This window comes from Urocitellus parryii, chromosome 3 (assembly GCF_045843805.1).
Source record: "Urocitellus parryii isolate mUroPar1 chromosome 3, mUroPar1.hap1, whole genome shotgun sequence".
Taxonomy (NCBI): Eukaryota; Metazoa; Chordata; class Mammalia; order Rodentia; family Sciuridae; genus Urocitellus; species Urocitellus parryii.
Window position 1 is genome coordinate 106,717,992 of NC_135533.1, and position 13,377 is coordinate 106,731,368.

Consider the following 13,377-nt stretch of genomic DNA (forward strand, 5'->3'; position numbering starts at 1 on the left):
AATCCAGCTCCTACTTAAAGACTCTAACAATGAAAAATTCACAGCTTCTAAAGGCAGCTTGTCAGTATTAGGCTGTAATGTTTGGAACAATCAATAATAAAAAAAAATAATGAGAAGAGGAACATTGTTTCCTATTTTTATAAAACTCTTTTAAAATGTCTAGCTTAGTAGACTGCAATTATACTATTACATCTCCTTCTGCTCTCAATCAAAGGTGATGAAATGGACCAAACTCCATTGTTCACTCTCAAGAAATGAATAAAAAAAGCAACAAATAAAATAAATAAATAAAAAAATAAAGGCAGCTTGTCAGTATTAGGTAGGTCTAAATGTTGAAAGTGAAATCTGTTTTGTTTCATCTGTAAAATTAAATACTATAGAACAAAATTGACCAATATTTTTTATTCTATTGTGCACAAGAATAAATATGTAACAATTAATCTCTCTATTATGTGAAATTAAAATGCACCAATAAAAAATTGAATGTATTGATTCTAGTTCTTTTGTTTCTAAAGGACTCCATAATTCTCTGCTCTTAATTACAGCCAAAGTTCATTCACTTTCTTTCAATAATTAAAATTCACTTAAAGAGTACTGAGTTGTGTGCAGAGCAGTGCATATTTTGGGCAATAATGAAAATGATAACTTCACTTGTTCTTGCCCTCAAACTGTTCTCAGTCAAGTTTTGTACCACTCATCCAAGCATTCCCTGACCTTTCAAGGGTCCATTACAGGGATGGCACTGGCCCACACCACCATTCTTTAGTACCTTGGCTTTGATCAGGTGCTCTGGTTTATTAACTCATGTTTGCACCACGTATATGAGAACTGAACATTCAGCTCAGGACCCAAGGAACACAATTTCCTCTTCTGGACTGGACGTGGTACTACATCCTTTAAAATTTTATCAGTACTACACTATTGCAAAAATATATATATGTAAACAAAAGGAAGAAAATAATTATGTGATTGACTTTATTAATCAATATAAACTACTAATGATTAACATATTTTTTAGTCTTTATCTTTTCTTTTGAAACTAATGTTTTCTCTCTTTCCTTCTACCACAACATATAATAATCATCTCCCATATCTTTAAAGTTTTTCCTTCTACCACAACATATTATAATCATCTCCCATGTCTTTAAAGTTCTACAACATATTTTGCATAAACCAAAAAATAACATAAAATCAAAAAGTCCTACAAAGCTCAAAGTCAAAATCAGTGATTCCTTGTCTACTATCTTTGCAATGGCAAGAACCACTTCAAACACATTTTCTTTTGGCATTTACTGCTTTTTTCTAAATAATAAGTTCACTGTGCTACTCCTTGATTTTTGCACATTAGATGTTGGCTTTCTACTCCTGAAAGTGGGGATTTATTCTTTGAGACATGCACATGTACATACCCACATGGACACATATGCACACATTTTTTTCATCTTTCCAAAAATTATAGCATGAGATGTAAATTACTTTTCACTAGTTATATAGTAGTCTACCCTTATTTGCAGTTTCATCTTCCACAGTTTCCATTACCTTCAGTCACCTGCAGATAAAACTATTAAAGAGAAAAAAAGTGACAATTTTTAAATTGGGCACTGTTCCAAGTAACCACCTCCTGTCCTGCTCCATCTCACATAAGATTAATTATCCCTTTATCCATTGTATCCATACTATATATGCTACCTGTTGGTCATTTAATAGCCATTTAGGTTATCAGATCAACTGTCACAGTATCATAGTCCTTGTGTTCAAAGATTCTATATTTCACTTAATGGTTCCAAAATGTAAGGGTAGTAATGCTGGAAATTTTTTATAGTATATTATTATAATTGTATTTTATTGTTGTTAATCTTGTACTATGCCTAATTAATAAATTAAACTTTATCATCAGTATGTACATATGTGTGTATTGCAAAAAAAAATTAGTATATGTAAGGTTTGGTACTTTCTAGGCTTCCAAATATCTTCTGGGGATCTTCAAAAGTATCTCCCATGGATAAGGGAGGATAGCTGATAATAGATATTATAATAACATAAAACAAAATTTTTTCAGCAGAAATTTTTCTACTTGAGATGTACAATGTATAGAATGATTACACTTTCTTTCCAGAATAAATCTGCTTTTTCCTGAATTTTTTTTTTTAATTTCCTGGAAATTTACATTTTTCTACTCAGTTCCAGCCCCTGCCTCCATTATGGACAAGATGCCCATAAGTAATATTTTTGAGACCTTGAGAATATAAAAGTGATTTTTATCCTATTATATGCCTACAAGAACCTTGAATGGAAAGAACAGTCTCTACAAAGGCTGAAAACAGTCATTACTCTGTTGTCTCCTAAATTGTACTGTGCAGTCAAGACACCCCACACCATGCTGGTGCTCAATCTTTCACAAGTGATCTGCATTCCTCCTGTAGGCTTGGAAGACCCACTCTTTATTCCTTTATGCCCTGACATTTGGTGACAGCATGCTCCAGGGTGCATTTCTTTTGGTCCACTCTCTGGGGCAAGGGCTCACCCCTGCAGGCTGTGTACCTGAAGAATTTTCTAGTGTTCTTCCTTTTTACTTCTTTCTTCCCTTTGTTCCCCCTCTACTCCTGAGGATTTTAATGAGTTGAACACTGAAGATTCTAACTCCTGCCTATTTTTCCCCATTCTTGGAAACTTCTTTTACTTTATTGTCCAACTCTTATGAATTTTCAAGTTTCTTTTACTATACTTTGATTTCCAAGATCTCCTTCTTCTTATGTGTTTTAGAAACAGTATCATGGTCTCCTTTTCTGGGTATACTATCTTCTCTTTTCTCTCTGACACTATCATTTATATATTTTTAAAAATGCTTTTTAAAATATTTTCTTTAGCTTTATGCATTATATTTTCTTGCAAATTTGTTTTATTTCTTTGTGTCTTCGTTTTTGTTTATCACATTTTGATCTTTCTCCAAATCTCTAGTGATTCTTGGCTTCTTGTTTATAATACAGTGTATGGATAGAGTTCATTCATACACTAATGGACAGAAAGCTGGTTAGCTGACTGGAAGATCCTCAAATATCTATAGCAGCAGGATTCTCCTTTATGTTGGCCACCATTCATTCACACATGGAACTGTCCTCTCTTCTGCAGGATGGAACTCTTGTCCTGCAATGGAATCTATTGAGAAGACCCTGAGGCTCTCCTACAGCATGTGGACATCAATTATGCCCATTCTGGCACAGACTCAGTTGAGTCTCACAGCCTGGAGTTAGAGTTTCCTGCTTCCACCACTTCTAATATTGGGAATGCAGATACTTGGGCAGAAATGCACCTGAAGGTCTTTCCGCTTCCCACGCACATATTCAGCCAGTCTTTATTATCAGCTTATTCTATACTTTTGTATACAGAGGAATATGTCCTCCAAATTCTTGAGCCTTTTGGGGGTTCTGGGCTCTTCTGATGGAACTCTTTCACCCAATGTTCAGGTTTCAGCTACTTTTACTTTGCTAGGTATTTATCACAATCAAAACACATCTGAGGGGATCCAACATGGCGGCGGGTGCGGAGAGATCAAGTCTCTGACCTCTTCAGCTGGGCATAGGGAGTCTTAAACCGTCTAAATGCTGTTTGCTCAGGATCACTAGGCAATGCTGAGTTGACATGGATATGGGGCAAACAGTTTGTGCCTCTCAGAACACACACGGAGCCTAGAGCGGCTGAACTCAGGCTCCCGTTCGCCTGTGTCTCGCAGACAAACCGCTGTGACTCAGTGCTAAACGCTCCCACTGAAACAACTTGTTGGTTACTCCTGAACCTGAGGAGGTTAATACCAACAGAATCTTCAAAGGCAGTGGCCACAGAATTGAGATGGGGCTTGGGAGAGCGGGTCAGGACCCACACGTTGCATCGGACACCCGGCAAAGGGAACGAACTGTTGCCATTCCCGGCGGCGGCAGGTGTGTAAACCCCCTAGCCCTCCCTCTCCACACAGCGGGGAAACCTCAAGGGACCCTCCCAGCTCTCTCGTGAGCGCGATAGTCAGGAACTTACCTCAGCATTGCAATAAAGCAAATTAAAATATCTACTATTTCACATAGTGGCCATTTTCTACCCTCTAAATACACTTTCAAGTGTTTTTTTTTTTTAATTGTTGACCATTACTTCATTGGATAGATGAGCCACAATTAAAATAACTCCTTTTAGTTGGCCCAGTGCAGTGGTGCATGCCTGTAATCCCAGCGGCTCAGGAGGCTGAGACAGGAGGATCCCAAATTCAAAGCTAGCCTCAGCAAAAGTGAGGCAATAAACAACTCAGTGAGACCCTGTCTCTAAATAAAATACAAAATGGGGCTGAGGTTGTGGCTCAGTGGTAGAGTGCCCCTGGGTTCAATCCCTGGTACCAAAAAAGAGAAAAGAAAAGAAAGAAAAAAAAAAAAAAAAGAATGGTTTTGCTTGTTAAAAGTTAAATTTCTTAAAATTTCTTAAAAAGCTCTCACAATTTTTTTCTCTCCTAGTTCCCTTTTCTCCAAGTTTGTGATAAAACCATTTATTTTTTGGAGGGGGGTAAAAAAAACATGAAAATTTCAGAGTTAAGACAACAGATTCTAAAATTTGGAGGAATAACATCAGCAAGAGGGCAGAACAGGAAGCCCCAGACCTTGCTCCCCACAAAAGCAATAATTTAACAATAATTTGCCATCCCAAATGCTTTTGCAGAACTTCACAAAACAGGGAATCACAGAACTCCAAGGTAAGCCCAAAGCCAAGAGCAGCCTCACCGAGATGGGTCAGAAAAGCCATTTCATTTCAACTATGATAGCCCTTCCCCCAAGCCTGTACAGCTCAGTACTATCAGGGGAAAAAAGCCTCATTCACAGTTCTCCCTTAGGAGGAAAGAGAAGAATGGATCATAAGGCCAACATTACAGCTTTTCAGAGGGCTGCCTGAGGGACTGGTTTCTGTCTTGACTGACTGGAGCACTGATGAAGAACTGGCATCTTTTGGATGGGGGAAGGGCACTGAGAACATAAGAGCTTAAAGTCTAGTTGCTGCAGAGCTTAGAGATTTGGCATTACCACTGACAGAGGCTGGCACAGCTTGGCAGAACCAGGAGGAAGCAATAGCTTGTAGATTATGCTTTGAGAGGGAGTGAAAAGAATGGAAAGTCCATGCAATAGTCCAGATTCTTGTGATGCTTGCCTGAGAGACTGGTTTCTACCTCACTTGTCTGGGAGTACAGAAAGAACCAATACACTTTGGATGTCTTGGGGCTGCAGAGAACAAAAGAACTCAGAGACTTATGCTGAGGCACACACTTGTAATCTCAGATAGTTAGGAAGCTGAAGCAGGAGAATTGTAACTCAAAATTAAAAAAAAATAATTTTAAAAAATGACTGAGGATTAGTTCATTGGTAGAGTAATCTTGGATTAATCCCTGGTATCTAGAGAGCTGGAGGGAGAGGGGGAAGAGATGGGGAGAGAAATAAACAGAGGTTGCCAGCAGTGCCAGAAAATCTGCAGTAACACAGACAAACACAAGAGGGATCAAGAAATTATAACCTTCTAAAAAAGGAATCCACAAACATTTCTAAATGGGAATCACACACACAATCCCAGAGAAGATGCATTGCAAGAGGAGTTTTGATAGGTCCCAGCCACCAAAAGCAATTCTGACTGATGTGATGTGTCCTCTAAGAAAACAGTCTGTAAAGGCTGGGAGAGGTGATTGTTTTCTAAATACACAATTAACAGTAAAAAATAATGATGACAAGAATGTACATAAAAGAAATAGGAAATCTTGGTTCAATAAAAGGAACAAAATAAATCTCTAGAAAATAATCCAAGGAAAAGGAAATCTATGACCTGAAAAAGAATTTAAAGTAATTGTGTTAAAGAGTTAAATGTACTATAAGAGAATACACAGATAGCTTAGCAAAATAAAAACCATGCATGAGCAAAGTTATTATATCAACAAAACCATAAAAGCCATACAAAGAAGACCCAAAACAGAAATTATGAAAGGCTTCAACAGCAGAATTTATTAAGCAAAAGAAAATTCAGCTAAGTTGTCCAGGTTGGCCTTGAACATGTAATCCTCCTGTCTCATCCTCCTGGGTGGCTGAGAGTACAGGTATGCACCACCATGCCCAGCCACCAAAAGCAATTCTAAGAGGGAAGTTGATAAAAATAAATGCCTACATTAAAATAGAAGAAAGGCATCATCAGCAACCTAAATTTATACCTCAAGGAACTAAAAAAAAATGTACTATAGTCAAATTTGATAGAAGAAAAAATAATAAAAATCAAGCAAAAATAAATAAAATAGAAAATTTGGAAAACACTAGTGAAACAAGAGTTACTCTCCTCACCCCCCAAGACCAACAGAATTGGCAGATTTTTAGTTTTGCTAAGAAAATATCAGGGAAGGCTGTAATCACAAAATTTTTTTTTAAAAATTGAGAGTGGAAACATGATAAATGATGCCTCAGAAACAAAAAAGAATATAGGAGACTACTATCATACACCAACAAATTGGACAGCCTAGAAGAAATGCATCCTACTAAAACTGAGTCATGCTTCTCAAAAAACTAGAAATGGAACCACCGTATTACCCAGTATCCCACTCCTTGGTACATATTAAAAAAAAAAAAAGAACTAAAATCAGCATACTGTAGCAATACAGCTACTTCAGTATTTACAGCAGTACGATTTATGACGGCCAAATTATGGGATCAACCCAGGTGCCTATCAATAGATGAATGGATCAAGAAAATGTGGTATATATACACAATGTAGTTCTACTCAGTCATATAGAAAAAAAAAATAATGACAATTGCTGGTATGTGGATAAATGGAGAAAACAACTCTCACTAAGTGAAATAAGCCAGACTCAGAATATAAAAGGTTGAATGTTTTCTCTCATATGTGGAAGCTAGAACAAAATAAGGAAAAGAAGGCAGTTGGGGAGGGACTAGATTATAATAAAGACATAGGGAACATCAGTGGAGTATAAAAAAGAGAAGAAAGGGAAAGAAATATGAAATGCATTTAACAATATCATGATACATACACATATAAATGTACCCCCAAAGAATTTCACTTATATGGTTATGCAGTAAACACCAATCAAAAATAAATAAATAAAGGAGTGAAAGGAAGAGTAGAAGAGAGAGAATGGGAGAGGGAAGAAAAGGAGGGGGAAGTTGGGGATTAAAACTAAATTTCTTGCATGTATTATTTTGTCAAAATGAACCCAAATACTATGAATAATTACAATGTTCTAATAAAATGTCAAATAAATAAATAAAACTGAGTCAGAGAGAAATAAAATCTAAAGTAAAAAACTTGAATAGTGTCTATAACTAGTAAGAAAATTGAAACTGTATTTAAAACATCCTAACAAAAAAAGTCCAAGACAGGGTGGCTTCAGTGGAGAAATCTATCAAATGTTTAAAATAGAAATAATAACAATCCTTCTCAAACTCATCCAAAAAATCAAGAGGAGGAAACACTTTCGAACTCATTTTTTAAGCCAGAAATACCCAGATATCAAAAGAAAAAAGATACTATTAGAAAAGAAAACCATATGATCATTACAATTGATGCAGAAAAAGAATTTGACAAAATTCAAAACCCTTTCATAATGAAAACACTCAATAAATTAGTAAGAAAAAGAAATCACCTCAATATATTCTCATATATATATATAAAAGTGGTGAGAGTGAGCATCAGAAACAAGGCAAAGATGCTCACTCTCACCACTTCATTCAAGATAGTGCTGGAAGTGGTGGCCAGACCAATTATGAAAGAAAAAGTAATAAAATCCATCTTAATCAGAATAAAAGTGAAATAATCTCTTTTGCATATAACATGATCTTAAATGTAGAGATTATACACATGCACACACACAGTTTAAACTAATAAATTCAACCAAGTTGTTTCATACAAAATCAATACAAATAAATTAGTTCTGTTTCTCTACATTGTAACAATAAATAATCTTAAAAGGAAATTAATAAAATTGTCCTATTTACAACAACATCAGAAATATCAAAATCTTAGAAATAAAACTTTAAACAAAGAGATGAAAGATTGAAAACTATAATACATTTTTGAAAGAAATTAGACAGAATAAATGTAAAGATATCCTGTGTTCATGGATTGGAAGTTAAAATGTCCACATTATCCAAAGCAATCTACAGATTAAATGCAATCTCTATAAATATTCCATTGGCATTATTTTTGCAGAAATAGAAAATAATCATACTAAAGTTCATATGGAACCACAAATAACTCCCAACTGTCAAAATAATCTTGAGAAAGAAAAGCAAGGGTGTATACCTCCACTTCCTGATTTCATATCATATCACAAAGCTAGAGCAATAAGAAAGAGTGTGGCATAGATAAAGAATGACTTTTTAAAAAATTTTCAGTGGACACAACATCTTTATTTTATTTTTATGTGGTGCTGAGGATCGAACCCAGCGCCCCACGTATGCCAGGTGAGCGAGCTACCGCTTGAGCCACATCCCCAGCCCAAGAATGATGTTTTGATTACTACAACTGAATGAAGAGCCCAGATATAATCCCTCATATGTGTGATCAATTTATCTTTGTTAATGCTAAAGCTACACAATAGGAAAGGATAATTTCTTCAAATAATAGTGCTAGAAGGACTGGTACTTACATGCAAAAGAATAAAGTTAGATCTTTATCTTATGCCATATGCAAAAAATTTCTTCAAAATAGATTAAATATCCCAATATAAGAACTAAGTCTATAAAATTCCTAGTAGAAAACACAGGGGGAAAGCTTCATGATATTTTATTTAGCAATGACTTCTTGCATATAACAACAAAAGCACAGGCAACAAAAGCAAAAACAGATAAATAGGACTACATTAAATTTAAAAATTTTCACATAGCAAAGGGAACAGAGTGAAGAGGCAAGCTATGGAATGGGAGAAAATATTTGCAAACTGAACATCTAATAACAGCTTAACATCTAGAATATAAGACTATCTATCAACAACAATAAAAAGCAAATAATTCAGTAAACAGATAGACAAAGAGTTTGCACAGATATTTCTCCAAAGAAGATATACAAATGACTAACAAGCATATGGAAAGATGCTCAGCATTACTAATTATCAGGGAAATGCAAATCAAAACCACAATGTAATATCACCCCACTTCCATTAAGAAGGCGAGAGAGAGAGAGAGAGAGAGAGAGAGAGAGAGAGAGAGAGAGAGAGAGAGAGAGAGAGAGAGAGAGAAGGGAGGGAGGGAGGGAGGGAGGGAGGGAGAGAGAGAGATAACTACAATGGATGACAGATAATTCTATAACATTTACACATTTTTCTAGGCTGGGAGCATTGCTCAAAACTGTAATTTGGGGCTCATTTGGGGCACTCTTTTCTTTCTGTGAATCTGTACTGGTTAACAGAAGCACTCTAAGCTCTCACTGATATCTGTATAATAATGCCATGTCCCAGAATTCTGTTGAGCATCCACATTAAGTTGGAGATAATTAGAAGAGAGGAGCAGGAAAGCATTTCTGGTTTATCCAATTTGGAAAAGCAATTTCACCTCCTGAAAGACAGTTCTGGCTTGCTCCTTGTTATAAGATTTGGAGAAGCATTAAAGTCCTGGAGCCTTTGCCAAGATTGCCCAGTGTTCCCAGGTGTAATTTTTCAGCAGAATTAATCACACCCATTCAACAACCACTTAGGGAATACCATGTGTTTTCCAGTCATGGTGCCACTCCTAGTAAATTAATTAAGGTAACATGCTTGAAAAATATTTGGCAAGGTCTGAGACCCTCCAATAAAGACAAGAGCCAATGGGCAAAAGTGCAAAAATGTTTTTCTGAAGCTTTTGGGTGTTTAAGGCACTCAAACAAAAGGGTTCAAGTAGGTGGATTTGCAGTCTTCAAAAAAATATTATTAACACTGGCAGCTGCAATGATTTACCAGACATTTATTGAGGATGCCAGTCATATTTCATATGATTATTCCAAATCCCACCCCCAAAGAGGTAATTTAACTATTTCTATTTTTAAAAGTTAGAAATGGAGGCTTGTAGAAGAAGACTTACCCAAGGTCATTCGACTAATAAATGAAAAGAGCTGCAATTTAGTTTTGGTGTGAATGGTCAATGCTCTTAAATCATTTCCTTATATTGTCTTTCCTGCATGAGGTTAATCAGTGAGGAATAAATAGCTCCTGCAGGTGGAATGGAAATGTCTTTTCCTAGGCTACACTAAGTGCCTGAAACCCATGGAGTTCTCATTGTCCCATGCAGTAAAACACCTGCCCACTGGACCAGTTTGTGCTTGAAAGTATTGCTTTGTAAACCCAATGCCTACCTTCAGTGCATTCTTGGAGGAACACATAAAATCTAGATCTACTTTTGAAGTTTACTTCTTTTTTTTTTTCCTTCCTAGAACCAGGAAATGTAGTGCCTCCTTGATACAGACTGAATATTTACATGCTCCCCACAATTTCATATGCAGACACCCTAACCCCAATGTGACAGTATAGGGAGGTGGAGGTGACTGGATCATGAGGACAGTGCCCCTCATGAATAGCATTAGGGTCTTTGTTCTTTCACCCTTTTACCATGTGAGGACACATAAAAAGACAGTTGTCTGAAACCAGGAAGAAATCCCTCATCAGAATCAGAACTCCCATCCCCTTGCTCTCAAAGTTCCCAACCTCCAGAACTGTAAGAACAAATTATTTTTGCTGTTGTTGTTAAGCTATTTTGGCTGGTCAAGGGTGATTTTTATCATGTGTCTTGATTTCCTGATCTTTGTAGAAAGTACTCATCCTCCTTTGTCCCCTTTGGTTTCTTAATTTCATTGTGCCAATAATGTGTAATGTCAGACTCCAAGCCAGGAAGAACTTAAAGGGGAGGGAAGTTCCAATTTAAAGAAGATAAATATCCCAATATATTTATCTTCTGGGACACACAGTTTCTTGCTTCTGTTTCCCCACCTTGACCCTCATTCTCTACTCAGGGCATGGCACTTTATAGAAACTTGATAAAAAGTAATCAAATGACTGTGTTTATTTTCCATGTTCCTCTATAGCTTTTATCTATAAACACATATTATGTTTCACATTATTCTTAAGATAGTTGATACATTTCTCTAGGTTTCCCCTGTTTAGCTGAAGAGCAACATTGATATTAGGATCTGTATATGACGTGAAGTAAAATGAATAGGGTCCAGCATTTTGCATCCATTTATATGTTTGTCCATCTGTCCATCCATCCATCCATCCATCCATCCACCCATCCATCCAAGGAGTCAAATTAATAGAATCAAAGGATGGAATTGGGGTTGCCAGGGGGTTGAGATGGTTTCATGGGGGTTGAGATAAATAAGCACTAGAGAGCTATAGTACAACACTGTGCCCATAGTTATCAATACTGCATTGTGCATTTAAAAACTTGTGAAAGGGGAAGATGCCATGTGATATAGTCTTATGAAAATAAAATAAAATTTATTTTATATGTGATCTGTGTTGCCAAATTGGACTTCAGAATGGCTGTATGCATTTAAGTTCTCATGAATATCATCTTTCCCTATTAACAAGAGTGTTGATACCCAATCTTGTCTTTATCAGAATAAATAAAAAGTATTCTAAATACTTTTAAAATCTAAATGTTTTGAACTTTAGGATTAGCGATTTTAAATGATTATTGTTTACACTGCTGGTTGTTTTCATTCTTTTCAGTATGATTATTATAACATAATTTCCTTTAAAAATATTTATATTTATAAAAAAATGATCATAAAGATTATGGGCCAGAACAGCCTCAAAAACTGTAACAAGAGGTGAGAGCACAGCATGATGGTAATACTTGGACCCTGGAGCCAGACCACTAGGCTTAGAATACTGTGCCCACTTAGTTGTGTAATGTTGGATGGGTTGTTTAATCTGTCTGAACCTCAATTTATCCATCTGTAAAATAGGGACAAACCTAAAACCTGCCTCTTTTGGTTACTGTAATGATCAAATGAATAATAATATGAAAAATGTTGAGAATGGGACCCTTACTGGTGGACAGGTTGTAAAGACTTTTTACCATCATCCCAATCACTCTCCCAATCAAGAGTAGACATCCTGATGGGAATCTGGACACCTAGCTGATACTCTCAGGATTAGACTTGGACTGGCTAATTCTTGGCTATAGCTCATATGAAGAATGGCAGGGTCTTAAAAGAATTAAGTCCATCTTTACCTTTTTAGTTAGATTTCCTGAAGTTAAATATATAGATAATAACACTAAAGAAAACTGAGGTACCACGAACCAACCTGGCCCACTGTTACCTATTGGCTACAGAATCCTCCTAAAAAATTTAACCTCTCTTTGCCTTGGTATCCTTGTTTCAACTGGAATAAATACCTCGTAGGGTTGATGCAAGAATTGAATGAGTGCTTAGAAATGTCTCTGGCTGCTCCAAATGCTGTTAGAAAAATTATATACATATATATGTACATATACATAAACATATAATATATAATATATACACACATATACATATATACATGTACATCATATACGTATATATACATGTACACATGTGTGTTCATATGTGCTAATAGGAAAATTGAATTGAATAACATGAAGGAGAAACAATTCTTAGAGCTAAAATTGCAGCTCCTGTATTTTATATGTGAGAAAACAGAAGCATAAATGGATGCATACATTGGAAAGCTAATGTTAAATGATATTTCTAAGACCAACACTCATACGCACTCTGATTGATGAAAGAATAACAATGGGCACAGCTTTGTTTTCTAAACACCTGCCACATGCCAAGGGTAAGCTCTGTGCTCAGGGCTGGCTTCCTGTGAGTCATCATGTGCTTAAGCATGGAAATGACCCCATAAAGAAACACTGCTGTAACTTTCACTGTACAGTAAAGAAGAGTGGGATTGGTGGGGTCGAGTAAATTGCTGAAGGTCACAAACAAGGGTACAGCATGACTGGCTGCTGCCTGACCTCCTGCACTACCCTTGCTTAGAAAAAGGACAAGAGTGGTGGGAAAGTACCTGACCAGCCTGTGTGTCTCCCATTCAATATGCCTCCATGAGGTAAGAGGCTGTGATGGATTCACTGCTTTCTCATCAATGCCTGGAACATTCCCTGACCTGTTCTGGGTGTTCACTCAATATCTGCAGGATCAAAGAATCTTGTTACCAAAAGCATTCATATGATTAAAACAATGTTTTTTGACAGATGCACTCATTTGGTGGCTTCATACCTACTGTATGTCAGATGATGCACTTGGCACTGAGAATAATAGATGAGCAAGGTGGGCAGGACATTTGTGACTGGTTGGGTTGGAAAGGAAGAGTAATAGGTGATGAATAGACACTTTGTACTG

General features: G+C 36.3%; 1 protein-coding gene across 2 annotated transcripts in view; it reads right to left on the minus strand.

The window, feature by feature from the left end:
* The window catches only part of Cobl (cordon-bleu WH2 repeat protein), a 268,552-nt gene that overhangs the window by 89,890 nt on the left and 165,285 nt on the right, over window positions 1–13,377 (minus strand). The window lies entirely within an intron of this gene.